This window comes from Cynocephalus volans, chromosome 2 (assembly GCF_027409185.1).
Source record: "Cynocephalus volans isolate mCynVol1 chromosome 2, mCynVol1.pri, whole genome shotgun sequence".
Lineage (NCBI taxonomy): Eukaryota > Metazoa > Chordata > Mammalia > Dermoptera > Cynocephalidae > Cynocephalus > Cynocephalus volans.
The window spans coordinates 233,502,642-233,530,133 of record NC_084461.1 but is presented as its reverse complement, the minus strand read 5'-3'; the positions used below and the strand labels follow the sequence as shown (position 1 = coordinate 233,530,133).

Here is a 27,492-nt window from a genome sequence, read left to right as displayed (position 1 = left end):
GGAAGGCGGGGCGGCTGGGGGAGGGGCGATCCCCAGGCGGGCGGGGCGGGGCGGGGCGGGGCCGGGGCGGAGCCAGGCGCGCGGGTCAGCCCCGGGCGGCGCAGGGAAGTGGCGGTCGTTGCTCGGCAGCAGCCCGGCGCCGCGCCCCCGGCCCCGCCCCTCCGCGCCCCGCCCCGCCCCGCCGCTGGGACGGCCCGAGTCGCGCCCTCCCGCCCGGCGCTGCCTAACTTGCTCTAACTTCCTCTGCCGAGCCGGCCCGCGCCGCCGCTGCCGCGCCCGGGTGAGTAGAGCGCAGGGCCCCTGCTGGAGCGTCGGACCCTGCCCCCCTCATTGTCTGAGGCCGACGTCCGCGAGCGTCCTCTGGGGACGAAGACTGCTCCCCAGGTCTGCTCCCGGCCCCTCAGCTCCATCCCCGCCTGCCTGGGGGCGGCCCTGCGAGCGGCGCTGGCTTTGTCTGCCGGGATCGCCCGCGAGGGGTTGGAGGAGGCCTCGGCCCGGACCCCGCTGAGCCAAACTCAGGCGCCGGGCGGAGTGAGAGCCGCGGCGGGCGACCCGGCTGGCGCTCCTGGGTCAGTCGCTGTCGCTCCAGCCGTATGCCCGGTTGGTGTGCGCCGGGGCTTGGCGGGGGTGGGAGAGCCGTCGCCTCTCGGGGCTCTGTCCCTTGTCCCCAGCAGAGAGCCCGGGCAGGGGAGCTCCTTTCGACTGCATCCCGGACCCTCGGTTCCCCGGTCCCCCGGAGCTCCGGTCGGGGGTGGAGGGTGGGCGCAGGCCAGGGAGGGCCACTGCCTCCCCTGCCCCGCCAGGGTGAACTCCATGTTGCCCACCCCGCCGTGCATCTCCCTCTGCCCTGCGCTGGTTTGGGGCGGCCCGAGTTTGACTAGGTGGTGACCCAGCTTCTAAGTGTTGGTCGTGTGGGGTTGTGCTTGGGAGTAAAGCCCGACCCCTGACCTAGCAGGAGCTTCAGTCGAGTTGGGTTTGTGGCTACGAGTTGGCTCGTATCGTGCCGCTGCTACCCGCAGGGGTGGGGTGCAGGCGCGCGCGTGTGCGTGTTTGTGTGTGTGCAGGGACTTTGGCCCCAGGACCGCTGGGACACGTGTCTCCGGGACTTAGTTGGTTTCCGGCGAGAAGCGGTCCATACTTAGAGGCTGGGGGGATGTCTTTGGCTCCGGTACTGGCCTGGCGCTGAACCCTGAGTGGTGGTGAGCGAGGCGGTGTGTACACGCTCAATGGCTGTCCCTGGGCGCTGGTGTCTGGGGACGTCAAGTCGTCCTGGACCGTGAGAGCAGGGTTGTACTGGAGCCTCTGCAGGTGTGCTCTCTGCAGTGGTCTGCTCTCTGGTGGGTCTTCCTCGGTTTAATGGGACTTGATTAGCTGCCTGCCAGTTCCTCAAAAGTAGCCTTCCTCCTGCCTCTTGACCTCGAAGTAGGAGAAGTTAGTGCCTGCCTAGTTCTTGGGCCAACCTTCCCTGTTTATGAAGGGAAACCTGGGGCCTAGGCCATCAGAGCTCCCCTAGGTCCCCTCCACATTCAGCCAGCCCAGTCGATGGCAAGGCACCGTTCCTTCCAGTGTCCCTCCTGGGCCCTGGCACCCTCACAGTGAAGCCCAGGCTCATCCATCATGGTCCCATATGCTCTTCTAGCCCTTCCCTCAGCTGTCCCCAAGCTTTGTCCTTTTCTGAGGATCCCTAACATTTGGGAACTCAGGCCTTAGAAACTCAAGCCACCAGATGGATTTTCCCTTTCCCTCATTGCATCCACTTCAGTTGGATATCAGTCTTTGTTGTGCCTGCTTTCAGATGGAGATTTTCCTGATATATCTGTCCTCACATCTCTGAACTCCATTGCTTGGACTACCTAGTGTGATCTTCAATTCATTTAACAAAGTATGACTGAGAGTCTGTGGGTGCTAGGTGTTGTTGCGGACACTGTTTCAGGACTCACAACTCCCCAACCCGCTGTAAGCTCTGTGTGGTCTTAGAGCCCAGGCTGGACATGTAGTGGGTGCTCGGTAGTGTTTTCTGATCTGAGCTTGGTCTCAGCTTAGCAAACAGGAGTCCAAGCCCAATGGTGCTTCTGGCGGTTTGTGGCTGCCTCCAGGAGGAAAGGGTATGGAGGGGAGGAGTCTGCAGAAGGCTTGGCTGCCCAGGGATGTTCCCCCCCTTGACTAGCTGGGCAACCGTGCTAGTCTCCGACACAGGTGAGTGTAACTCTCTTCCCATGTTTGGGAGTGGGAGGATGAATCTCATGCCTTTTGTGGGAGGGAAGGGGGCCCTGTTTTGCAGGTTGTGGTGATAATGAAGTTCCCAGGGAGTCCTCACTCTAGGCCACCATGTGCTCAGGGATTTGACCTGTTACTTGTTTAGCTTGAACTGAGGAAGGAGTCATTTTGGCAGTGTCTACAAAGTGCATTGTGTCAGTCCTGGGAAAACTTTTCTGGTTTAAAATCTAGTGAAGGTTATGGACAAGCTTACAGCGATTATGCAGAAGGTTTAATAATGATAGTAATAGTGAATTTATTGAGACTTACACCAAGCGCTATCCTAGAAACTTTACTTGTATATTTACTTATTTAATCCTTGAAACAATCCAGTGAGGCAGATGACGTTAACTACCCTATTTTAAGATGAGGAAACCATGGCCTAGAAAGGTCACAGAGTAACTTACTTGAAGTCTCAATATGAACTGGGTTTCCTCATCTCTTGCTTAGACAGTGCCTTCCTCTCAGAGGTTATTATAATTGATTAATATATTGAACAAGTCTGGCCCACAGTGGAACTAGTAAGTCCTTTCAGTGCAGTTGTCTGTATATCTCCTGCTTCTTAAAGCATTTCATCTGTCTAGCACAGCCTGGGCACCTAGCAGGTGTCCCTGAACCCCTGCTGATTGACTGGTGATGTAGCTTCTGTCTCTCTAAGGCCAGGGAATAGGAAGACAGGGGCGTCACTGCCTGTGTCTGTCTGGATAGATCAGGGTTAACTGTGGAAGCAACAATCCCCAAGTCTCAGAGGCTTAAAGCAACAAAGGTCATTTGAGAGAGCTAAGGTTGGGCTGTCCTGCATGGGTAAGGTTTGGGGAGGGGCCAGGACAAGGGGCTGGTGAGCTTCTTCTCTGAGTTTTCCCTGACTGTGTGTGCCAGCCATGGGGGCCTGTGCTTATGCACACTGTAGGGTCCAGAGAGCATTAAGAGATGGCTTTGAGGAATTTGTAACCATGACATCAAGAAGAGGGGTCCTCACAGCAGCTGAAAGGAAATGAGTGTCCCCTGAATCTCTTTGTCTATACCCCAAGGTCTGAGTGGTGATTCTGGCAGGGCCAAGGGCAGCAGCATATCCAAGGACACACAGTCCCGAGGCAGCGCCTCATACTTAAAGCATCAGAAGCCCACTGGGGCACCTCAGGAAACCTGGGAAAGTGGCAAGTGGAAATAAGGAAAACAGCCATCTCAGCTTCAGATTTGGGCTTCCCAGGGAGGGGCGCCTAGACTCATAAACCCATTGCAGCATTTCAGGCCATGGTGGGACTCTCAGCAGCAGGAGTGTAGCTATCCCCAGTCTGGGGCACCCACTCAGCTGTGCTTGGCCTTCTACTTCAGTACCCCCCAGCTACTATCATCACCTGCTCCAGGGAGAGGCTGTAGTTGTCCAATGAGTGACCATTGCCAGGAAGGGACCCTGCCTCTTCTCCACATGACCTTCCTGATGTCTGGCCAGCCTGCCGATTAGCTGTCTTGTTTCAGCCCTTCACCCCTGGGCCAAGCAGACAGAGTGTGTTCCTGGGGCTTGGTGGGGGAGGCCAGCCACAGCCTCAGATCATGTGGTTTACACACTCCTGGTGAGGGGTGGGAGACTTGGGGAGCTCTGTATGGTTAGAGAAAAAATGATGTTAAAGGGCAACTACACTTTTGTGCTTCATCACCTGGTTGGTCTCTGGTGACTTCCAGCAGGGCTAGTAGACAACTGTGGAGGTGGTGAGGCCTCAGGTGCTTCTGCATCATGGTTAGCTCACATTCTTAGGCACATTTCCTCCTTTTTCAGGGCCTCTGTTTTCCCACCTGTGGAATGGAGGGAGAGGTGATGATGGTCTCCAACAGTGATTCCACTCTTGGCTGGTCATCAGAGTCCGCAGGGAGCTGCATAGACTGGTGTTTTGAGAACTTTGGTCTAGGTGGATGCCAGCATTTTTGCTTTGCCTTATTTTCCATTATAGCAGTGTCTTCTCTGACTATGAATCAGTGTAGGGTATTCATAATGTCTTCACATCTGTTTTCTTCCTTAACTGCGTATGTTTCTGGTATAGACAGAGTGAGTGGCTGTGTTGGTCCAGCATAGTCCTGACACTGCCTCTGCCAATTCAGTGTGAGGATGACTAACCCTGTCCAGCTCTCAGAGCCCACGGTGGGGAGCCCAGCTTTTGAGTGGTGTCTACCTTTTAGTTGAACGACCTAGGCAAGGCTTTGATTTTTTTTTTCCCTCCTGGAAAAGTATTTTCTCATTTTCTTATTTGTAAAGTGAGAAGAATCAAGTCTGCTCTGCCTTTCTCATAGGGTTGCTGTGAAGCTTCAGTACACACTTCAGGTTAGAGAAGCAGGATGCAAAGCCCCTGAGTTAGGCCATACACTCTGGTTTGGGACAGCTGCCATCTCTCTGGTGGCTCTCAACAAAGTGCTCACCAACAGCTGATTCTGGGAACCCCACTTCCTCCACTCTTGGGTCTGGTGGGGTTGGCTGGGGCTGGACTGGGCTGTGGTTTTTCTTTTAGGAGAAAGCAGGCTTGCTAGTCAGAACTTAAGTAGGCCTGGGCGGGCTGGAGTTGAAACTCTCCTGCCTCCCTAGCTGAGCAGCCAGGGAGAAGGCCTAAGAGCCTGTGTGCATCAGCTAGATAAGGCCTACAGCCTGTGTCTGTCAGCTCCTTCCTCCTTGGGCTCTGTTGGCCTGTGCTGGGTTGCAGACAGCTATGGCAGTTATCTCTAAAGTAGCTTCTGGGATCCTGGTAAGAGGTGAGCTCCTGATGCTGCATCAGACTCTGTGTGTTCCCTGGCATTTGTGTGTTCACTGGCATTTGAGAGAGCTGGGGTTGGGCTGTCCTGCATGGGTAAGGTTTGGGGAGGGGCAGGACAAGGGGCTGGTGAGCCTCTTCTCTGAGTTTTCCCTGACTGTGTGTGCCAGCCATGGGGTCCTGTGCTTATGCACACTGCAGGGTCCAGACAGCATTAGAGAAAGAGGCTTTGAGAAATTCATAGCTCTGACATCTGGAAGAGGGGCCCTCACAGGAGCTGAAAGGGAATGAGTGTCCTCTGAATCTCTTGTCTATACCCTGAGGTCTGTGTGGTGATCCTGGCAGGGCTGAGGGCAGCAGCATACCCAAGGACACATAGTCCTGAGGCAGGGTCTTGTGCTTAAAGCATCAGAAGCCCACTGGGGCACCTCAGGAAACCTGGGAAAGTGGCAAGTGGAAATAAGGAAAACAGCCATCTCACCTTCAGATTTGGGCTTCCCAGGGAGGGGCGCCTGGACCCATAAACCCATTGCAGCATTTCAGGCCATGGTGGGACTCTCAGCAGCAGGAGTGTAGCTATCCCCAGTCTGGGGCACCCACTCAGCTGTGCTTGGCCTTCTACTTCAGTACTCCCCAGCTACTGTCACCACCTGCTCCAGGGAGAGGCTGTGGTTACCCCCTAAGTGACCATTACCAGGAAGGGACCCTGCCTCTTCTCCACATGACCTTCCTGATGTCTGGCCAGCCTGCCGATTAGCTGTCTTGTTTCAGCCCTTCACCCCTGGGCCAGGCAGACAGAGTGTGTTCCTGGGGCTTGGTGGGGGAGGCCAGCCACAGCCTCAGATCATGTGGTGTACCCACTCTGCATGAGGGGTGGGAGTGATGAATCCAGGAAGACTGGGGGAGCTCCGTATGGTTAAAGAAAAAATTATTCTGACATTTGATAAAACTGTAAGGCAGACTTTATTCAGGACTATTGCAATAGGCGTAGGGACTACTGCAATGGATTTTTGTAGTAGAGGAGAGAGATTGGGCTCAACTCCAAATACAACAAAGAAAAGTATGTGTGTGGGGGATCCTGGCAAATTTCTAAGAGGGTAGGGAAATTTTTTGCTAACCGGACCTAACAGGATTCTTACTGAAGGCAGGCTGGGGTGATCAGATATCGAAGATGGGGGATTCTAGTTAAAAAGAGCTTTAGTAGGTTTCTTGCTAAAACTGGGTTCTACAATGATGGAGACAAAAGCCCAAAGTCAGGCCTAGTCTAGCAGAGGCTCAGAGGACTTGACTACAGTGTGGTCAAGGAAACTTTCACATTGCTGGCCGTGTCCTGCATTCAGTCTTGCCCGTGGTTTTTGCACTGGCCTAGGCTCATGACCACTCCCACCTGTCCCTCAGGAGGGATGTCTCTCCTTGCGGATGTCCCTTCTCTAAGTGTCACCCTCTTGTTTCCAGAAACCTCTCTCCTTTTCTTTTCGGCACCTACTGGCTACTTTGTCCCTTGGCTCCCTCGTTCTCGACCTGCTAGACTTCCCCTCTGCACCCAGGAAATAGCAGGGACCCAGGGCCTCATTTCCCTGCAGCCTGCCAACTTTGCCCCTCACAAACAGCTTCCCTGCTGGCTTCCCATCTTCAGACCTATTGGCTGGCAGAACACAGCCACTTAACTCTGGACAGCCTTGCTGCTTGGCCCTCTTGGCCTCTGAAACTGAACTTCCTCCTGCTGTACCTTGTGTTTCCTGCTCCCCCTGTCCTGGGCAAACCAGTCTGACAGCTTTGTCGCGCTCTCTCCCTCCCCCACCAGACTAGGGGCTGCACTGTCTCATCTGTCTGAGCTGGGCTGAGGGAGGTGCTGTGGGTGATTCCCTCCCCCTGCCTGGACTGCGCACCCCTGGGGGCCTGCTAGTGGGTGCCCCTGGGGGTTCTTCCTGCTGGAGCCGCACCAGCTTCCTTCCGCTCTTTGAGGCCTTCTGATCCCTTCATCCAGCCAGTCTTGTTCTTCCTTCTCTGTGAGTGAGGCTCCTCCTTGTTTTCTCTCTGCCCCTCCTCTCTGCTCGGTCAGAGTTCCTTTTGAGGGCTGTCTCCCACCACCTTCCCCTGCACAGATGACCCTGTTTGGTCTGTCTCCTTTTCCTGGGCTGCTCTTGTCTCAACAACTAGCTTTTCAGGAGCCAGGCCACCTGCTGTTGTGAGGAAACCCGTTGGCTGCAGGTGGGGGCCTTTCCCACTTCCCAAAGGCTTCGTGGCTTCCGCTCTTGCAGGGGAAGAGTGGCGGTGACAGAAGCCTGCTCTCTGCAGCCTTCCTGCCTGCCACAGTCATTGTCTCTTGTCCTAGCTGCTTCTTGTGAAATACAAATAATGGTGTAAACACCTGTAAGTTTTCAGGAGGCATGTCAAGAAAAGAGTCAGTGTCGGTGGTGGGATATTAATTCCAATCAAGGGCTCTGGGATGCTGAGGAAAATAGTGTGAGCAAAGAAGAGGGAGTGGTATGTGCCCAGGTACAGGGGTGGGGTGGTAAGGTTCTGTTCAGGGCCCCTCTGGGCTGGGGTAGGTAGCCCTGAAGCACCCGTCTGTGAGAAGACTGATGAGGTGGTGCGGGCAGGTGCCAGCTGAGGTGTCACAAGAGTTGGTGTGTTGAGGACCAGTGCCTACCTGGGGTCTGGGGGCCCTTCCAACCCCTGTAGGAAGATGGATGGAGAGGTGCTGGTCTTGGTCTGCTAGAGGGTTGTGGAATTCCAGGCAAGACCTGTGAGTGCTTACACTGGGCCCACTGAGAGGAGCAGGAACTTGTTCCCAGCAACTGTGCTATGAGGGTTCCCAGTGCCAGTGTGATTCTACTTGTTTTGAGATCTCATTTGTGCTTCTTAATTTTGGGGCTACTTGTTGAACATTTAGCAGTCATCAGAAAGCATCTTATAGAATAGGGGAGCCAAGCATATGATTTCCCTCTTTCTGGCAGCCTTTTTCTGTGGCTTGGGTAGTCTGTGAGCTTGACGTCTTTAGGAGATCTTTGTGCCTGTGGTGGTGGCCTGGGGTGGAATGGGGAAGTTCTGCTACATAGAAAGAGTTCTGTTCACAAACCACTCCCTGCGATCCAATTCTCCTACCCAAATGGCTGGCTAGTCCAGGTTCTAATGGGCATTGTGTCATACCCCTTAGCAGCAGGAGAGACTAGAGTGGTTTTTGTGTTGTTCCCTATGGGGAAAATCACGTGGAGGAAATACATCAGTGCTTCTGAGTGCAGGGTATTTATTGACACATCAGTTAAAGGAGGCTTTTAAACAACATATATGTATCCCTTTAACAAGGAATAAATATACAAATGCATCTCACAACTCCACTTTGCAGCTTCCATTTCCTGAAAGGTACATGGAGTTTAGTGGTTAAGAGATTGGGGTTTTGAGCTGGGATTTTGCAGAAACTGTTTTTGGCCTGTCTTTGGAATCAGGCCAGGCCTAGAAATCTGTTGAAGTAGCTTTCTTTAGCTGCTAAAGTTGGGATGGGTTCATAACAATAGAACCTTGAGCCTTGCTGATGACTGGGGAGGGTTTTGGAGAAGGGTTCCTGCTGGAGGCCTGGGATGCCACCTGGGTTTCAGCACCTGCCCCCCCACCCCTCAACCCCCAAACACACACATACATTGCTTGAAAACCTTGAACTGAACCTTAGGCTCTTACAAGTCTTACCATGGAGTGGGCTTAGCTACAGATGGTTGTTGGTGTGGACTAACTTCAAGTTACCGTTCTGCCTTTGTCAGAATCTGTTCTTGCAGTTTTTAGGAAAAGTTTCTATTTCAGGACTTGGGGCGGAGTTGTAAGCAGGGAGCTGAGCTGGTAAATCTTTATTCCAAAGGCTGGCACTCCTTTACCTCTGTCTTCTTCCCCTCCCCCATGCCTGCCTCCTCTTTGTGCTTGTTTTCACTCCTCTCCTCCCACCACTCCTTGTTCTAGGGAGATACCAGAAGCTGCCTGCAGAGAGCTACGGGTAAAAATTTTTGTGCCTCCAGCCACAAACTTTAAACATTCTATATATTAATTTAGACTTAACTTTTTTAAAAAAATGTATACATGATGAAAAACATACAAGAGACATATACGGTGAAAATTCATACTTCCATCCCTGACCCCTTCAGTTCTGCTCCCCTGAGGCCTCAGCCACCAGATGTTCAATGCCTAAGCAAGCGTGTCTGTGCTCCTCTCTTGTTTATTCCCACAGTGCTATACAAATTACACTGTTCTGCACTTAGTGATTTTTGCTCAAAAATTTATACCGGGATTCTTCTATTTCAGCACACGTAGTTTAGTCTGTGCTTTTTAACAGTGGCATGTTATTCCGCTGCATGGTGAACCATGACTCACTTTACCAGCCCCCTATTGATGGACACTGAGGTTGCTCTCAGTATTTTGTTTCTATAGGCCAAGTGGCAGGAATGCCTTGTACAGGCTAGTAGGTCTGTATTAGAGGTTGCTAGACCTGGAGGGATTATAGGGAAGGATTTGCGGGGTGCTGGTGTGTTGGTTCCCACCCTGGTCCATCTTTGGTTGGGGTGGGGCCAGCCTGTCTCCATGAGTACCGTGTTTGCAGCCCTTGGCTGTGCCCTGTCTGCCATGAAGGCTGTGTACCCAAATGTTTGATAGATGAGTGTGGGGAGGCAGCCAGAGCAAGGTCGCATCTAGAGAGCGAGAGGAAGCTTCTCATCCGTGGGTTTGAGCTACCCCAGGAGTTCGCAGGATGGGGTGTGCAGGGGGATCCTTGGTTGAAAACAAGCAGGAGCTGGGCATCAGCTTTGAGAAGAGCAGATTCTCCTGCAGTTTCAAAAGTTAGCGTAAGGATCAGGCCTCCTGCCCTCGCCTCACTGGACCTTCGGCTGCTCTGGGATCCCCCTTATCCTGCCTGCTCTGCACCCGCCATTCAGGCTGCCTTGGGTCTGACTGCCACCCCGTGATTTTAAAAGCCTGTAAAAGGCACCTGGTGTAAATAATAGATGGGTTTTCTGTTTTGAGCAGGCGCTTCCTTTCAGAGCAGAAGCAGGGGATAAGATGAGTTTTTTTCTTCCTGGATGGGTTAGGGGGAGGGAGGATTGTGAAAGAGGGTACATGTTGGAGCCATCTCTTATGTCCTGGGAGCTCTGTGGCTGGTTCCCTATCCTGTGGCCACTGTGTGCCTCAGAGATGACCACAACCTTTCCCTGTGTGGCTCTCACCACCCCATGTGAGGGAAGGGAGATTTCAGGGCTGGCTGGCAGTTAGCCCCACTCAATAGACCTTGACCTGGTGGATTCGAGGCCTGTGTCCCTGCTCTGGCCCTCCCTCCTTTGTATGCAGGGAACTACTCAATTCTTGTAGTTACATGCTGTCCCAGTAAGAAGTCCAGAGCTTCCCATGCCCTCAGCTCTGTTGCCTGGGGCCTGGGCCCTCAGTAGCACAGAGATTTCTATTGTGGCCTCCTGGCAGTGAGGACTGACCTGTGGGCCTGAGGAGGTGGGGCCTGAGGACTGACAGTGGAGCTATTCATGGTTCTGCCACCTCCCATTGTGGAGTTTTTTGGTGAGGGGGGAGGAAGAGAGGTGGCCAGTGCTGCTATTGTTGCTGGCAGCAGGAGCCCGTTGTGCTTAGTCAGTAGAGGTCCATTTACAGACAGCCCTGAGCCACTCTAGGCCCCTCACATGTTCTCAGATTCTGGGCCCTGCCCTCTCCCTGTGTCTGCCCTCCCCCCCCGCACAGGTCAGGAGGCACCCTGCCCTTTGTGGGTACCTCTGTCAAGATCTCTCTTCCCCCATTTTAAGCTCCCATGTGTGTCTGAACCCCTCAGGTAAGAGTTCTGAGCAGCTGGGCAAGGAACGGAGGAGTGCCCATTGCCGGGCTCGTGGGCCACCTGCCTGCTGCCTTGGGGAGTGTGTTCTGCCTGAGCCTTCCTGGCCCAGCTGCACCTTTGGGTGGAGGCCAGGCACGTGCCTGGGGTTGCTGTCAGTCTTGCAGCCCCCCACTTTCCTTTGTGCCTCAGTGCGCATCCCAGTGTCCCCAGTTCCTTGCTCAAGCACTCAGCTGCAGAAAAGCCTGCTTGCTGGCAGCCCAGGCTGCAGCCGCCCCCGCTGCCTGAGCCACAGCCATTTTCCTTTGTTCTGACATCTCCGGGCTCTTGAATCTCAGGCAGGCAGCAGGCAGCGGGTGCACAGCACTGGCGGAAGCCCTTATGACATGAATCTGTACACTGAACCAAAGGCATAGTAGTACCCTGGCCGTGCCCCCAGTTCCTCCAGCTGTACCCCCATGTCCCAGTGATGCAGAGGTTTCTCTTTGTTTAGAGAGGGTCTCCTCTTTTACTGCATCAAAATGATAGTGATTCCTACAATGAGGACAGAGAGAGGTTTCACCTGTTTTTGACCAGAGAGAGAGAGAGAGAGAGAGAAAGAGAGAGAGAGAGAAAGAAAGAAAGACTTGGTCCTTGGCAGAAAAAGCCACTTCCAGGCACAAAGTGTGATTGTCCTTTACCTCTTGGTCCTTGTTGATGGATGTAGAAAGAGCTCTAAGCTGCCAGTGGTAGTAGGGTTGGTTGAGAAGTTTCTTTTCCTCCACAACTGTGGTTGTGGGTAGTTTTCCTCCAATTGAGGGGAACCATTCCCTGCTCCTTTATATCTGAATGTCTCTTCTCCACCCCCAATTTTTGGTGGGCAGTATGACCATTCTCTCTGGGGTCCAATCGCAGCCATGTGTGGAGTCACAGGTGGGGCTGAGGACCACTCTCTCACCTACTGTCTGACATCTCTTTCAGGAGGTGTGTCTGCCCTAGCCCATAATACTGTCTTCTGCTTTCTAAACTGCAGCCAGAATCGGTAATGGTCACCTGCCTTTGAAATACAGAGTTGCTTTGTATAGAAATCCCACAACTTTTCATGTGTTTAGCATTTTATTTTACCCTTTCAAAACTCATCCATCAGCCTAGCTGTCTTATCTGACTCTTGTCAGCCAAGTTTTACAAATTAGGGAGCAAGTCTTAGCCCCAGAGTTGCACCTCGGGTGTCCTCATTTTAGCAAGTGTAACGGCTACAAGACTGAAAACAAAAAGACCTGGAATTTACTGTGAAATGCATTGAAAAACAGATGCCACTTTTGGGGTAGTTGGACCCAAACGAGATTGGGAAAGGTCATGATTGAGGCAGTACAGTGCTCTGGGAAAAACACACGGAGGTAGAGGCTGGGGTTTGAATCCTGGCTGTGCCGCAGGCTTACCTGGTGACCTTGGCATTTCATTTCCCTGGGCATAGGTCTCTGGAAAATGGAAGAGTTGCTCAGGTGAACTTTGGTAACATTTTAACTCTAACCCTTTTAGTTCTAGGACTCTTAACTCCAAAATGGTCAGTCCCCACGTAAAGCTATGTGACTACTATGCCAGTTGTCGGGTTGAGGCAATAGCTAAACTAATGTATGGCTAGGCATTTCATAACTAAAGTCAAAAGGTTTCATTATTTTAGTTACACTAAGTTTCCATTTGTATTGTCTAGGGCTAGGGCTCCCAGACCCTTCAAGCCCACTGTACAGACTGGGTCATCAGACCCCTCATATGCAGGTCCACGCTAGGCAATTGGGAAAGATCCCGGCAGCCATTGGCAGACAATATAAGTTCAGTCCTCAGCAATGGCAGCAGCAGTTTACAGGTCTAGTAGCTTACAGGTTCGGCAGCAGCGGCTCCTCGGAGGGTCCCAGGGGCCCTGACAGCAACAGCCTCCAGCAGCGGTACCGGCTTCCCCGTGGCTCCCCCTGGGGGCACTGTGGATCAGAGCCACTCATCCTTTATACTTAAGTCCATAACCCAAGGAACACCTCGGCGCATGTGCATATTTACATCAAATCCTCGCAAGATTCTGAACATCTGAGGGGCCCTGACCATTTTCCTATATTTTCCCAACTGCCAACTCAGGATATTTTGGAAAAAAATTCCATCAAATGGGACTGACAAAGGACACTTCTCCTCCTGGACATCTCTTTTTCAGGGTCTTGAGGGGTGGTAATGATCACCTCAAAGGTACTTCTGGTTTTCAAATGGAAACCCACCCACCCTGAAACTAAACACACATTGCCAGTTCCCAGGGGAACTGATAGTCTTGCCTCACTGATAGTCTTGCCTCAGACTTCCACTTGACAGTTTTCTCAGAAATGCCTCATTACTTTTGTTTATTACTGTAGCCCCTCTCTCGTGAAGTTCCACCTGGGGAGAGGAAAGTCAAGCTTTTTTTTTTTTTTTACCTCCTGCCACATTGAGGCCAGGCTGTTAAAAGTAAAACAAAAACGATAAGGTAGAGATACCCTCTGTATTTAAATATCCCTTTCTTCTTCCTGGGGGTTGGGGGGATATTGGGTTTAAATTTTGTCCCTATTTTGTTAACACATTTCAGGAGGCAAAATGTTCTTTCCCTGGTGCCCCTTCAGAGGTCTTCTGGCCCTTTTTCTGCCTTTCCCTGCCCAGCCTCCATCCCCTGGGCACCCCCTCCATCCCCTGGATCCCCCAGGCCTAACCAGAGATGCCTGCCAGGCCCCCCTGTGCTGCCCGACTGCTCTCCTCCCATTGTCTTCAGGGCCAGCCCTGTGACATGGCACTGGGCTGTGTGTGTTTCTGCTGGGCACGTCTCGGGAAGCCTGCAGTCTTGGAAGAAGCCCAGGGGGCTAGGAGGCAGGTTTCACTTATTTGGTTGGAGTAGCTTTCACAGCTGTGAAATGGAAAGACAAATAACAAGATCCGGTGGGATGCACTAAAATACCAAACAAATTCCAAAATTGAAGCTTTCCCAGGAAAGCTGATTGCATCCTTGTAAATCAATGCACGGTGAAGATGGGTGGGGACGTGCCTTACTGGTTGCTTTCTTTCTGTGCATCAGTGTTGTGGCTTGTTCTTTTAGGCATGTTAAATCCTTACAGTTCAAAGTGTGGCCCGCAGGGCTATTGATAGGCGGTGTCTTCGTTACCTGAGAACTTAATTGAGACACATAATCGTGGAGGCCTCACCCCAGTCCAGCTAATTCAGAATCTGCATTTTAACAAGATTCCCAGGTGATTTAAATGCACTTTTAAGTTTGAGAAGTACTGGCTCAGACACCCGCCCTGTTTTCCTCACACCTTTTTCAGCCTGCTTTGTGGTTTTGCTGTCTTTGTACCCTCTTGCCTTCCTTAAAGCTATCGGCTTTAAGTGGGTCTGGCAGCGTTAGCTCTGCAGCCCCTTCCCTCTCTAGGCGTCCACTTTACAACAGGTATCCCTGGGTGCTGGGGCCGTCTTGGAGGTGGAGCTCAGGCCAAGAAAGCCCTCTTGGCCCACAGACTGCTGGCGAGGTCATCTTTAGGGCAGGGGAGCCTGAGGGGGTTATTAGAGAAAAGAGCGAGCCTCCCTCAGCCATCTGGTGCCACTTGCCCCACCCCGTCCGTTCCAGCTGGAGGACAACAGCAGAATCAGTTTGTGTTGTTTGCTTTTTGTGGAAACAAGGCATTCTATATAAAGATGTTTTAGTGCATGTCAAAATTCAAATAAATAGTCAAAAAGGGGGACTATAAATCTACAGATTCACATTTTGTAGTAGTTTTGCAGCAGAGAAAAGTTTGAGGTCATTTTCACCGACATCGCCTGCCCACCCCCTGCATTCTTGGGGGTATGTGTATGGGGAGGAGCTTGTCTTCCTGGGCATGAAACCCAGATTTCCCTGCTGAGCTTCTTGGGGACCCCTGTCCTCCTGGGCCTTGGTTTAGGGACCGATCTGCTAACCTTCTCCTGACTCTTTCCAGATTCCCCTCAGCTTTTTTCAGCAGTTTTCCCACAATTGATTTGCATTCTTAAAAAAATTCTGCCCCACCCCTCTTTCCTTTTCTCTTTTGACATTCTCAATGCGCACTTAGTTTTTTTTTTTTTTTCCCAGTAGGCTCTGACTTTCATGGCTTCTTTGAAAAGGTTGTTTGTTTTGTTTTAGCTCTGTAAATCTTTTTTTTCCTCTAGGCTGTTTGCATTGCTTTGAGGAGGTATGGAGCCAGGTCTGCCCTGGGCTAGAAAGTGTCTTGTCCTAGACTCAGGGTACCACACTCGAGTGAAGTGGGTTGTTTGTCTTAAAACACAGTATGTTGTAGTGGACTGTGTAATTTTGGATACAAAGATTTTTAAACGTCTTAGAGCCATAATTTTATGCCTTTCAGGCATAGAAAAATGGAGGAAAGGAGTAAATGTGTATAATGCTAAGTTCTCTTGTGTAGTTTATTTGTGTTGGAGGGGGGAGTGGGGAGGGTGCAGGTAGAGCAATCTGTACAAAGAGAACTTTTCAAATCTGCATTAGGTATGCAGGTCAAATCCCTGCAGCTTACTACAGCAGCTCCCTTAACAGCCAGCAAAGACCCAGTTATTGCAGCAAAGTATATTCCTCCCTAGGAATGGGCCCACTTGTCACTTGGAACATCTGTAGTGTTCAGGAGCAGCTCCCACCCCAACTGTATCAGCCCTGCAAGGGTGGCCACACTGGTTTTGTTTTGGTGTCATCGACAGAGCCTAGACCAGAGCTTGGGACGCTGGGGGCTCTGTTGATAATCTGTATTGGAGAGTCTACTGTAGGGTGAGACCGTTGCCTGCTGCAAGGTTGTCTCTGTTTCCGGGCACAGCCACTGCTCCCAGACAATTGCCTCTACATGTGGTGCCATCATCTAGTTCACACTTAAACCAGCTGTTCTTGGAGCACTTCCTGAGCAGCTTTCTGCCACCTCTTCTTTCCTGCCCTCCATCACCTACCTGACTCTGCATTTAGTAGCGTCCTCTGAGTCAGGCAGTCTCACTCTGAGTTGGAATTGGTCTTTACAACCTTATTCTGGATGCTTTGCACACAGCAGTGCCCTGAACATGCAAAAACAAGTTCTGAGGTATTTGTCTTCCACAACAAAAGCCTTTTCACTCCAAGGGACTCGCAGCGTGAGTCTGTGCACTAATGATTGCTGGGCAGGTGGTCTTCATCCTTGCTAATCTAGGGAGCCCTGATCCTCAGGCGCTCACTAGGGAATTTCTGAGTGGGCACAGGGCCCAGTCCAGTCCTCCTGAGGTCTGGAGGCACAGCACATTGGCCTCCTGGGTTCTTATCCACCTTGGAGATGCCACTGTAAACCAGGCCCAGATTACCCACATTTGTGTGCAACTAGCTGAGGAAGATGCGTTCACATGCGTTTACTAAGAGCGTGTAAAAGGGTTCTGTATAGAGACATTTCACTTGGACTTAGGTTTTCAGAAACAGGCTTGCCTTGATTATCAGGGTACAAGGTACAATGACAGTGTTCGCTCCATATCCTCCTGTGAGTGGGCAGCTTCACCTTCAGTGGCAGAGGAAAAGTGGGCTGGGAAATCAACGTGGAAGCCAGGGAGGAGCCAGTCTTCCTTTCGGTCGGCCATTTGATAAGTTGGTGGGGGAGCAGGAGCTCTTGGGTGACCAGGTCCTGCCTCACCTGGTGCCCTGATGCTGCTGGTGCGGTTGAATGAGCTTCCCGATGAATCATTCTGAAAACCTCAGTTGGGGCCAGAGGCTTGTTTGTTGCCCGAATGTTTTGTTTGCTTGTTTTTTTAAAAGGGAAAGGACCACAAACTCTTATGTTCTGACTTGAGGCCACTTACTTTGTAGTCTCCCTCAGTTCCATGCTTCCTCATGATTAGACTCAGGTTGTGCATTTTTGTCAGGAATACCGCAGAAGTGATATGTCCTAGATGCATCCCCTCAGGAGGTACATGATGTCAGGTTGACTCATCACCGGTGATATTAGCAGTGATCACTTGCTTAAGGTGCTGTCTGCTGGGTTTCTTCACTGGTAAGTTACTGTTATGCGCTTTGTAATTCTTGTGTCCTATGAGGAGATCTCTTTTTTTTTTTTTTTTTTGAGACTATGTAAATAGGCTGTTTCCCAGGAAACTTCCATCAATTAGTTTTAGGACCCATTGATGATACTTGACAGAATCAGTTATTTCTCTCATGGTTGCTGAATGGCAGTGATTTAATTCCATAATTCCTTCTACGTTTATCATTTGGCAACCTGCTATAAAGAACTTTTCCTTCTTGCCCATTTGTTTATCCATATGTGTGTGTGTGTGTATTAGAGTGGATTCATGAATTCTTTAATGAGTTAAAACCCATTGTTATTGTTTATTTTGATGCTCAGAGTCTTTCAGATTTGGCCAGTGGGGGCCTCTCCAAACTGACTGCTGTAAAGGTCAGATCTTAAAAAAGTGCATTTCCAGGTCTGTCACAGTCCTATTGAACTAGTCTCTACGGGACTCTGGAAACAGCTCCTCGAGCAACTGGGGAGTTTGGGAGCAGCTGGTCCAGGCCCATCGTTTTCACGCGTGTGCCTCTTGGAGCCTCCCTTTTCCCCCAGCTCTCTGAAGAGAAAAGTGACCTGCTCTGCCTGCCTCCATGCTGGGTTTCTGGGTCAGAGTTTCTTTGAACAAAGGCTCCTGTAGATTGAAAAATCTTAAAAATAGCAAGTTTGAAATTCACTGGATTAGGTGACCTCCATTCCAGGCCCAGTGCTGCTCCTGCTGAGCCCTTCCTCTGCACATCCCTCCTCTGACCCACATCCACCCCTCCCCTCTGCCTCTTTCCTGATGACAGCACAGAGGTAGACAAATGTCTCTTCTCACCAGATTAATGAGGAGGCTGTTCGATGCTCCTGAAACTTGGCGGGTTTGGGGTTGTGGCTTTTTGGTGATGGAAACTCATAATGGTTAATTCGCTAAGTTGTGTTTTTACAGGAAGCCAAGCACTTAGAACCCCAGGCCCATTGGAGAGCTTGGTGGGGCTCAGAGCTGGCAGCTGAGCCTCTCCTGGACCTCCACATGGAAGCCATCCCAGGGCTGCCAGTTAAGGGCCTGATGGCCTCAGAGCCTCCCTTCATACCTTTGTGCTGGGGCAGTGCTTGTTGCCTTGTGATAGAAGAAGTTGGCTCACCCCAAGCCCTGTGCATCTTTATAGTGTCTTCCCATAGTAAAAGAGTCAAACTTCTTCGTTCCACTGAGTGACTGCTGCCCCTGTGTTGGGTAGACCCTGTGTACAGGGTGTTGGGTAACTAGGGATGGGTTAGGGGAGGACATAGACGCCTCTGACTCTGAGAGTTGAGTCAGAGAAAGTTGTGCCCCTCTTTCTGCTCTTGGAGGGTGGTAGTGCCTTGGGGCAGAGGCACAGCATTTTTCCTGTGTGATTCCTGTGGACAGTGAGGCAGTCTGCTCTGGCATGTCTTAGCAACCCTTTCTCCTACTGGACTCATTCCCCATCTATGTTCACCTACCCCCTTGTAGGCTTCTCCCCTTGGGCCTACCTGTTCCTTTGGTTTGTGAATGTTCCCCAGCACCCCCTAGATTCTAAGGACCCCTTTCTCAGATGGTAGGAATGTCCAGGGCCCCAGGTGTGCTATTGGAGGTGCAGCAAGGACTCCAGTTTCCTTGGGAATGTGACTGTTCCTCCCCAGAATGGTCCTTTGATTGAGTCAGGTGCCAATACTGGGAGCTTTGAAGCCAGGAGGAAAGGTAGTATCTTGGTGAATAACTGGCCCTGGAGAAGGAGGAGGAAAGGAGATAGCAAGGGTAATTTGGGGCAGGGAGGGTGGTGGTGGTTATAGCTTGGGATATGGGTGGATGGTGTTGTCATTAGGTCAGCTGGGTCCTTAGGAAAAAGAGAGCAAGAGGAGGGGTGGAATTGGGAGTTGTAGAGCCAAATAAGAGACCTTCATATCTTCCATGTGAGGTAATGGAGAACTGACCTGTGGCCCTCAGGAGGGAGAGAGGATATTTTGGGGGGGGACGACGGGGAGTCAAGGATAGCTCCTAATAGAGGACTTAAGTTCCTGGGTGGGTGGAGGTGATCTTGGGGAACCCAGTTGGTGGCCACACTGTTACTGAGGTACCTGAGGATTCCAGGTGGGGCTGCTCCGTCCATAGTCTCGTATTTGTGCCTGGTGCTTGGGGATAAGGTTTAGTGGAAAGATGCAGATCTGGAGCTACCAGCAAAGAGTACAGTAGTGTTGGAGGGGTTGTGAGGTGTGTAATTATGTCATAGGAGTGTGTAATTATCTCAGAGGAGGGTGGTAAACATTCCAGCGTACGTCACTCACAGGAAGCCTGGAGAGCTTGTGTCGTCTCTGACAAGGCCAGGCAGTGGTTTCAGCTTGGATTTCCTAAAACTCAGTTCACTTTTCTCCATTGTCCTCTGGCTTCTTCTTTTCAGGTCTCTCTCTCTCTCCCTTCCCCGCTCTCCCCACTTTCTTTCTCCTGCCTCTCTTCCCCTCCTCATTTGTATATCTGTATCAGGAATATATATCTGTATAGCTTCTCAAATGTTAGTCTTCTTATTTCAGGATCTTGTTAAAATGCAGATTGAGGGGGATTGAGTTTTTTTTTTTTTTTTTTTTTAACTTTTTTTGTTTTGTTTTGCAGCTGGCATGTAAGGGATGTGAACTCTTGACATAACCCCGTACTCTAATCAACTGAGCTAACCAGCCAACACTGAGGGAGATTGAGATTCTGCATTTCCAGGAAGATCATGTTCTTGGTCCTTCGACCACACTGAAAAGCCAGGTGTTATCTGACGCAGGGAGTCAGTACCCCATTTTCAAACAGACATTATCCAAAAAGGGCAAGTCAGAATTAGGAGATGCTAAAGAACTGGAGGCAGAGGAGACCTGGCAGAAGGGTGTGCAGATAGCTGTCCTCCCTGCCCTGCAGGTCCCTGCTGGAGGAGCAAGGGGCCTGACTCTCTTGGGTGTGGGACAGTCGAGCACTGGCCAGAATTTGATCTGGAATGGAGGCATGCAAACAGTTAGTTCTTCAGAGGGTGCCAGTTGGTGACAATGATGTTTTGACAGAGGTTATCTGGAGATGGGCGAGGTAATGAGCTGTTCCGTAAACCTAAACGTTTTAATTTAAGGATCCAGTCTTTGTTCTGGGTTGTGATCTCCCTCCTCCTTAAAGCAGCATATATTTTTTTATATAATTTTTGTAGGTCAGAAGTTCAAGTACAGCATAGTTCAAATGGTTCTCCGCTTAGGGTCTCACAAGGCCCAAATGAAGGTGGTCAGCAGGGCTGTGTTCCTTTCTGAAGGTTCTGGGGAAGAATCCACTCCAAGGGGTGTTGGCAGAATTCAGTTCCTTGCTGTTGTAGGACTGAGGTCTCTGTTTCCTTCCTGTTAGTCAAGGTTACCCTGAACTCTTAGAGCCTGTTTCTTGTCCTTGCATGTGGCCCCTCTATCTCAGATCCAGCTGTAGTGCATCAGATCCTTCTCATGCTTGGAATCTCACTGACTTCTTCTGTCCTCAGCTGGGAGAAAGCTCTGCTCTTCAGGGCTCATGTAATTTACATTGGACCCCCTCAGAAAATCCCCCTATTTTAAGATCAGTTGATTAGTAACCTTAATTAAATGTGCAAAGTCTCTTTTGGCCTTTATTTTTTATGGTGATAGTATACTGATTTTCTTACTTTGCTAAATAAAAAGGTGGCAACTAAAAATATTTTGAAATCTTCCCGGAGTTCTTCTGAGTAAAAATGGTGAATGAAGTAGACGCGCTTAATTTTACTTTCTCCTAAAACTGCACATAAGTTAAGATAAAGGGAGTTTTTAAAAAGGAGTCAATCCATAAGGATGAGGAGAATGGGAAAGAAAACAGTAAGAACAATTTTGCAAGCTAAGACTAGATGGATGAGTGACCCAGTTTAAAATGTAGCAATTGGGCTGGCTGGTTAGCTTAGTTGGTTAGAGTGCAGTGTCATATCACCAAGGGCAAGGGTTTGGACCCCCATACTGGCCAACCGTCTAAATAAATAAATAAATAAACAAATGAACAAATTAAATAAACAAACAAACAAACAAACAAATAAATAAAATAAATAAAATAAAATAAAATAAAAATAAATAAAATAAATAAATATATAAATATATAAATAAATATAAAAAATAAAAGAATAAATAAAAGAATAAAAAATAAAAATAAACAAATAAACAAACAAATAAATAAATAAATAAATATAGAAATTGATGGCACCAGATTTTTTGGGGGGGTGGGGGTGGGGGGAGGGGAGGGGAAAGGTGAGCATAAGTGGTTACTAACCATAAGAATAGTTTGAAAGCAGTTGATGTGGTTATATACTTAGATTGCTTTCCTTCATGAAACTGGTGACTGATTCTCCCAGTTTAGCTAGACATTGAAAATTTACTCTGCAGAAGGAAAAAGCAAGAGCGTAGGAGACTCCAGGTATTTTGGGGGGTTAATAGTGAGACTCCTGGCATTCCCCGGTCTTCTAACCCCTTAAGATTTCTAGAATGCTGACAGCGAGGCCCTTACAGATTAAAAGAAAACTGACTGGGGAATCTAAGCACCCTACAAAGGAAAAAAACAAACAGTGATGACAACAGAAACTTCCTAACAAATGGCCCGGCCATATCACCCTAGATAGAAACTTACCTGCCCAAGGAATCAGAGCTTCCGGCTAGTTCCTTAGTCATTTACTCTTAATTGTGAGGATTACCAAGAATTACTAGATATCTGAAGAAGATGCCTAACATGAAAGAAAGCAAAACTAATAGAAAAAAGAACAACTTGAAAGAAAGTCTGTTTAGAGAAAAGAACATTTTGAAAAAAATCAGACATTTCTTCAGAGAGAAGAGAAATATTGTATCTATGAAATAAGAACAGGATACTGTAAACAAGGAACAGTTAGAAAACAGTTATTAAAAATTAAAAAATAAGGACAGAGCAAAAATATCAGAATTGTTGGAATATAAAGTTGAGAGAGTCTTCCAGAAAATAGAGCAAAAAGGTGAAGAGATGGACAACAGGGCAGAAAAGGTAGGAAAATTAAAGGATCAGCCAAGGCTCCCACATCTATCAATAGGAACTAGAGAAAGGGAGGACAGAGAAGAAAGCAAGTGGAAAACTCATCAAGGAAAAAATTTTCTAGAGTAGACGGTTCCCTAGAGAAGGAACCTTCTGTTACTAGAGCAGAATGAGGCTTTGATATTGGAAGGTCCCACACGCAGTGCTGAGCCAAGTGGATGGAAATAGACCCAGACCAGCACTCTGAAATTTCAGTATGCTGGGGAGAAAGGGATGATCCTGAACCTTACAGAGAGAGACAGGCAGGTCACATACAAAGATCAGGAACTGGACTGGTTTGGGGCTTCTTAATATACCAGAATATAGAAGACGGTGGAGCAGTGCCTGCGTCATTCTCAGTGGGATTGATGACCAGCTTAGAATTCCACACACCGCCAAACTCATTAAATATTTGATATAATATATAAAATATAAAGATATTTGCAGACATATTGGGTCTGAAAAACTTACCTTTTCTTCAGTGAGCAAAGACTGGGTCTCCTGAAGGCTCTATCCCAAAAGAGTTAAAGAGAATTCTGTGCACTAATCCAGATTGAAGCAGCTCAGAAGGCTCTGGGAAGGATTTCTTCTGGAAGAAGAAATAGAAATAGAACTTCTGATGTGAAAGACCTTACTTATTGAGAGTAGATTTAGACAACTGTCATTGAATATTGATGCATTCAATACGAATTATTAACTTCAGAGAAAACAAAAAGTTGAATAGGAAAAGAGGAATAATCAAGGTTTACATGGCTCACTCCGATGGCTTACATGGTCGTTATAATGTCAGCTCTGAAAGTAACTCCAGCCAGTGCTGCAGTTTATTAAGAGGGTGGAGAGATGGGAAAGGACAAGTATGAGAGGGTGATTAATACAGGAATGTTATATGCAGAAATTTCTAAGAGATATTTGGGTGTAAACATCAAAAGAGTTGGCTAGAAGTTGAAAGTGTCCCCTGGAAAGGGGAAGGCCTGACCTAGGGGCTAGCATCTGCTGCTTTTCTCAACACAGGTTTTGTAATAGTTGATTCTTAGATTATGTGCAGGTATAATTTTGAAAAAAAAAAAAAAAAAAAAAAAAAATTAAAACAACAGCAAATCTAGAATGCATGGCATGTAATAAAGGGCGATATGGGTTCACAGAACTCCTTTTAGTTGTGCAGGTGAGTGTGTGCCCTGGATTGATTTTTGTTAAATGTATTTCTTACCATGGGCCATGGTCAAACAATTCGGAAGCCCTCGTTTAGAGGTTTCTCATAGCAGTTCACTTTCACAGTTCTGAATTGTTAAAATATTTTGCAGTTGGGCATGTGTTACTTTTTTAATTAAAGACAGGGGTGAGGAATGTTATATGTTAAGTAGCCACGTTCACCATGATGACAGGGCTCATCACACGGGGCCAGGAACACCAACCAGCCGTGATACAAGGTGGTAATGATAAGCATGACAGTGGAAACCTTTTCGGAAAACCACTTGTAAGTCCATGCAACCATTTTCATGCTTTTATATTCTACCTGGGCATTTAACCACGTGGTTACAAATTGTTCCATAATTGCAAACCATGATGTTCATGTTTTACTTAATGCATATTCTTTTTTTTTTCCTGTTGGTTTATTTTCTTGAGGCAAATCCTTAGTCATGAGTTTATTAGATTAAGGGTATGACCAGTTTTTTTTGGTGTTGAGAGTGTAACCGTATTGCTTATCAAAGGGTAGAAACAGTTCTCTCTGGGGCCAGCAATAGTGATGGTTATTTTGTTAAAAGCGTAAGATAGGGCTGGCTGGTTAGCTCCGTTGGTTAGAGTGCAGCCTTGTAACTTCAAGGTTGAGGGTTCAGATCCCTATACTGGCCAGCCACCAAAACCCAAAACCAGTGTAAAATAGTATCTCTGAGTTGCCTTTTACTTTCATTTCTAGTGACATTGAATAATTTTCCATCTGTTAATTACATTATCCTTTCCTTTGTGTGTAATATCCATATCCTTTGTTCATTTGTCTAAAATGGGAATTTTGTTTTATTAAGTATGAATCTTTGTATGTTGTAGATATTTATACTTTGTCATAATTACTGCAGCAGCAGAAAACTTGTCCTATGTATTTTCTTTCTTATTTTAATGCTACTTTTAATCATATGAGAATTTTTAGACTTTTTTTCTGTTCTTTATTAGTAGTCTTGGACTTTAGATTGTTTTGTCTTATTGCCACAAAAATGAAGATTAACATGGTTCTGAAATACCCTGTTCTGGGGGTCAGGGTGCATATGCCCTTTAAATATTTACACTGATTGCTTATTATTTAATTCCTCTCAGATTACTAACCAGCTGTCTCAACACAATTAAATTATTCTACCTTTGCCCCTGTTTTGAGGAGTTGATGTTTTGATAAACATATGCTTTCTATTTGCCATGTAAATGATTTATTTTGTATTTAAGTTCCTGGAGTTGAGACGGTTTGAGGTCTTGGTAATTTTTTTTTTTTTTTTTTTTTTGGCATCTGGCTGGTACAGGAATCTGAATCAGTGAGATAATTGTTTTCTGTGCACACATAGTAGCTTTTGGAGATTATTCTCTGCTGGAGTGGCAATTAGTATGGTATTTGTGAAAAGTTTACCTATCTACTTTTAGGGAGCTAACTTGATTCTTAGTCGTGTGTGTGTGTGTATGTGTGTGTGTGTGTGTATTTTAAGGTAAATGGCATTGGTATTAATTGAATGTATCAGTTGGTAGAGGGCTAAGTTCTGCCTTCCTCTGGTATGACTTGGTTTAGCAAATAAGGCGAGATGTGAGGGACCATGGTCATTATGGAGTTGTTTTGGGTCGGAACTGGGTTCTAGTTTCAGGACTACAGCCTTTATTGCCTTTTTGGATTTTTTTGTAAATGCGGGACACACTTCAGTTGTTGGCTCAGGAGTGCTCAGTCCTTTTTCGTTCACTTGAGAGTGTGATGCCTCCGAGCCACACCTCTGGAGCTCAGCCCAGGCTTATTCCTCCACAGACCAAAGGCCGTCGCCCCTGTGCTGGAGGATGTGGCTCAGGCTGGGGTCCAAACAGGTCTTCCTTTTACCTCCTTCAGTTTCAACTCTGGGATGCGACTATGTGGAGACAGACCAGGAACGGCATGCCAGCCACATTGAGGTTCAGGACCTGCCTCTCTACCCACCGGCAGGCAGAACTGAGAGGGCACCAGAGTGAGAGTCTGCCTTTCCTCCCTGTCCTTAGGAGGAGTGGGTGACAGGGGGCAGGAAGGGGATGAAGTAGGATTAAAATGTTTCCTTGCAACAGTTTCCTCTGTGGGTTGGGGAAGGGGAAATAAGTGTCATTGGGACATCCTCACCCCTAGACCTCAGGGGTTATCCTGGATTCCACAAAAATGGCATAATGCTGTGTGTGTGCTCTGGGTTGTTAAGTTGATAAGCGTGTCAGGGGATGTGTTTTCTCAGTGTGGCACACTGTGTTACGGATGACTGCGGGGTTTCTTTCTAGCTATTCCCCGGTGTGGACCTGGCTAGTGTAGTTTGTAGTGTTGAAGTTACCAGGGAGTGAGGGCTTAGAGTTTGTGTCATGGGCTGTTGAGATTCCCCGACAGGTGTGGGTTTGGACCCCAGCATCTGTGAGAGCAGAGCTGTTCCCTGGTCGTTTGTGCATCTTCGTGAGGGAAGCAGGTACCCTGTGGAGAACCCACACTCCGGAGGGCTGGTCTCCCTGCCATCTGCGTCCCCATGAAGCTCCCCGTGGCCTTTCTATGTTTTCCGTACTTAACTGCCTAGAGCTGAGGAGACTAGGGATCTTCAGGTTGAGAGTCCCTGTATCACCACAGGATAGTCATTTTCCAAAGGCCTGGGCAGGGGAGCAGGGATGAGTCACCAGTACTGTGGAAAGCAGACAGACACGTTTGCTAATTAGCTAGTTTCTTTGCGGATCAAGGAGAAGGGGGGAGTCTGAGTCTGGCCTTGTTTACTGCCTCAGAGCTTCTGGGAGAGTTCTTTACCGTGGTTGGGTTAAATGATTTCCAGAGAGCACCCTCTAGGTTTCCTAAACGTGTGGGTACCTGATCAGCCCTCCCCAGTCTCTGAGGCCCAACTCTATGGGGGGCATGGCCATCCGCCGTCTAGGCATCTCCTGGAACCACAAGTAAAAGGAGGGTGCAGTTGGCATCCCAAGGAGCAGGATTCTGCCACTTAGAACATATTCCTGCCCCATATGACGTTTCCAGCTGAGTTCGAGCCTGTGTTAAACTTTACTTGAGCTTTAGTTAAAAAAAAAATTTTTTTTGCATGCGTGAATCCAGCCATCTCTAATCCCCCATTACCCCCAAAAACCCTCAAAACCAAAACCACAGAAAAACCCAGTGCTTTGGGGCTCTGTAATCTGTGAAACACAAACAGATGAATGTTAGTTACCTTTAGTGATAGTTGCCTACAAGTAGCCATCCCTGCAGGCTTGGTGAACTTATCAAAATGTAGATTCAGGGCCCCAACCCAGACCTACTTATCAAAACCTTGGGTGGTGGTGGGGTTGTGGGGTCTGGACTCCGTATTTAGAATGGGTGATTCTGATTCTGCTAGCTAGGCTTCTTATGCCAGTGATATTAGGGACTGGTCACTAAGAGCCTTGTTTGAATTGAGGATGCTGAGGCCCTGGGAGGGCAGGGACTTACACAGGTTCTGGTCATGTTGCTGAAGGAAGGCACCTGTGTGTCCTTGTGTCCCACAGAGTCCTTTGGTACCTGGGGTGGTGGTGTTCATGCTCATTCTTGAATGGGAGTTTTGCAGAAGTGCTCTTGTGATGCTGCAGTGGTGAGGGATAGGTAGGGGTGGGGACTGCTGGGTGGCTGTCCCTCACTGGCTGGTTTTTTAGGTAAGACAGTCTGGGTTCTCCCAGTGCGGTGCTGACCACTCTGCCAGCCCTCCTGAGAAGGAAAGAGTGGGGCAAGTGAAGGTGGTGTCCAGGCTGGGCCTGTCGATTCTGCACAGTGGGTGGGTGGAGGGTTGGTCATGAGTCATAGGATCCACCTCTAGAAGAATGTGGTTTTCGTGTCCCTTCTTGGCACCACTTTCTCAGAACATTAGAAACCAGGAAGGGAGTTTGCAAGTAGTTACTACACAGGAAGGCGGCAGAAGCTGGTTTCTTACTGGCATTTGTGGCCGGGTTGCTTCCTAGCTGCCAGGGTGGCCTCGTTTGTTCTTGCCTTGGGCCCTGTTACTTTTGGCCCCTCTCCTCACCCTGGAAAGTGGGAGGTGAATGGAGGTTGGAGAGGGAGCATTCCTCTGTGAGCCTCCGATTTTGTCTCCGCCTGTTAGCTTGAGGCACCCCCCTCCCTCTCACCTTTCAGCCACTGCTTTGGGGGCAGGGGGCAGTGGAAGAGTTAGGGGCCCACCTGGACTGCTACTGGGGTTCAAAAAGGAAAGCAGTAGAGGTGGGCCAGGCCCTAGGAATTTCCCTTTGGCACCCTCCTTTTTGTTGTATTCTGTCGGAGACTTTGGGGGATAGATACAGATAAAAAACAATGGCCCCACCTTTCCTTTTGTTCAATTATCGGGGTGTGCCCACCTAGTAGATTGTGTAGTCTAAGCTTTATGACAGCTCAGGAGGCCAAAGATTTGGTCATGGGAAGGGGGAAGGAGAAGAGGAAAAGCAGGG

At 48.9% G+C, this 27,492-nt stretch overlaps 1 protein-coding gene across 3 annotated transcripts in view; it reads left to right on the top strand.

Moving 5' to 3' along the window:
- The first annotated feature begins 203 nt into the window (after positions 1-203).
- Positions 204-27,492, top strand: part of TSPAN14 (tetraspanin 14) — a 55,918-nt gene continuing 28,629 nt past the window's right edge. For 2 of the 3 annotated variants that reach the window (XM_063086753.1, XM_063086751.1), the window contains exon 1: positions 306-384. The gene's annotated coding sequence lies outside the window, so the exon portion shown is untranslated. Of the gene's footprint in view, positions 281-305; positions 385-27,492 lie in introns of those variants that run through there. The other variant, XM_063086752.1, reaches the window with a different exon arrangement.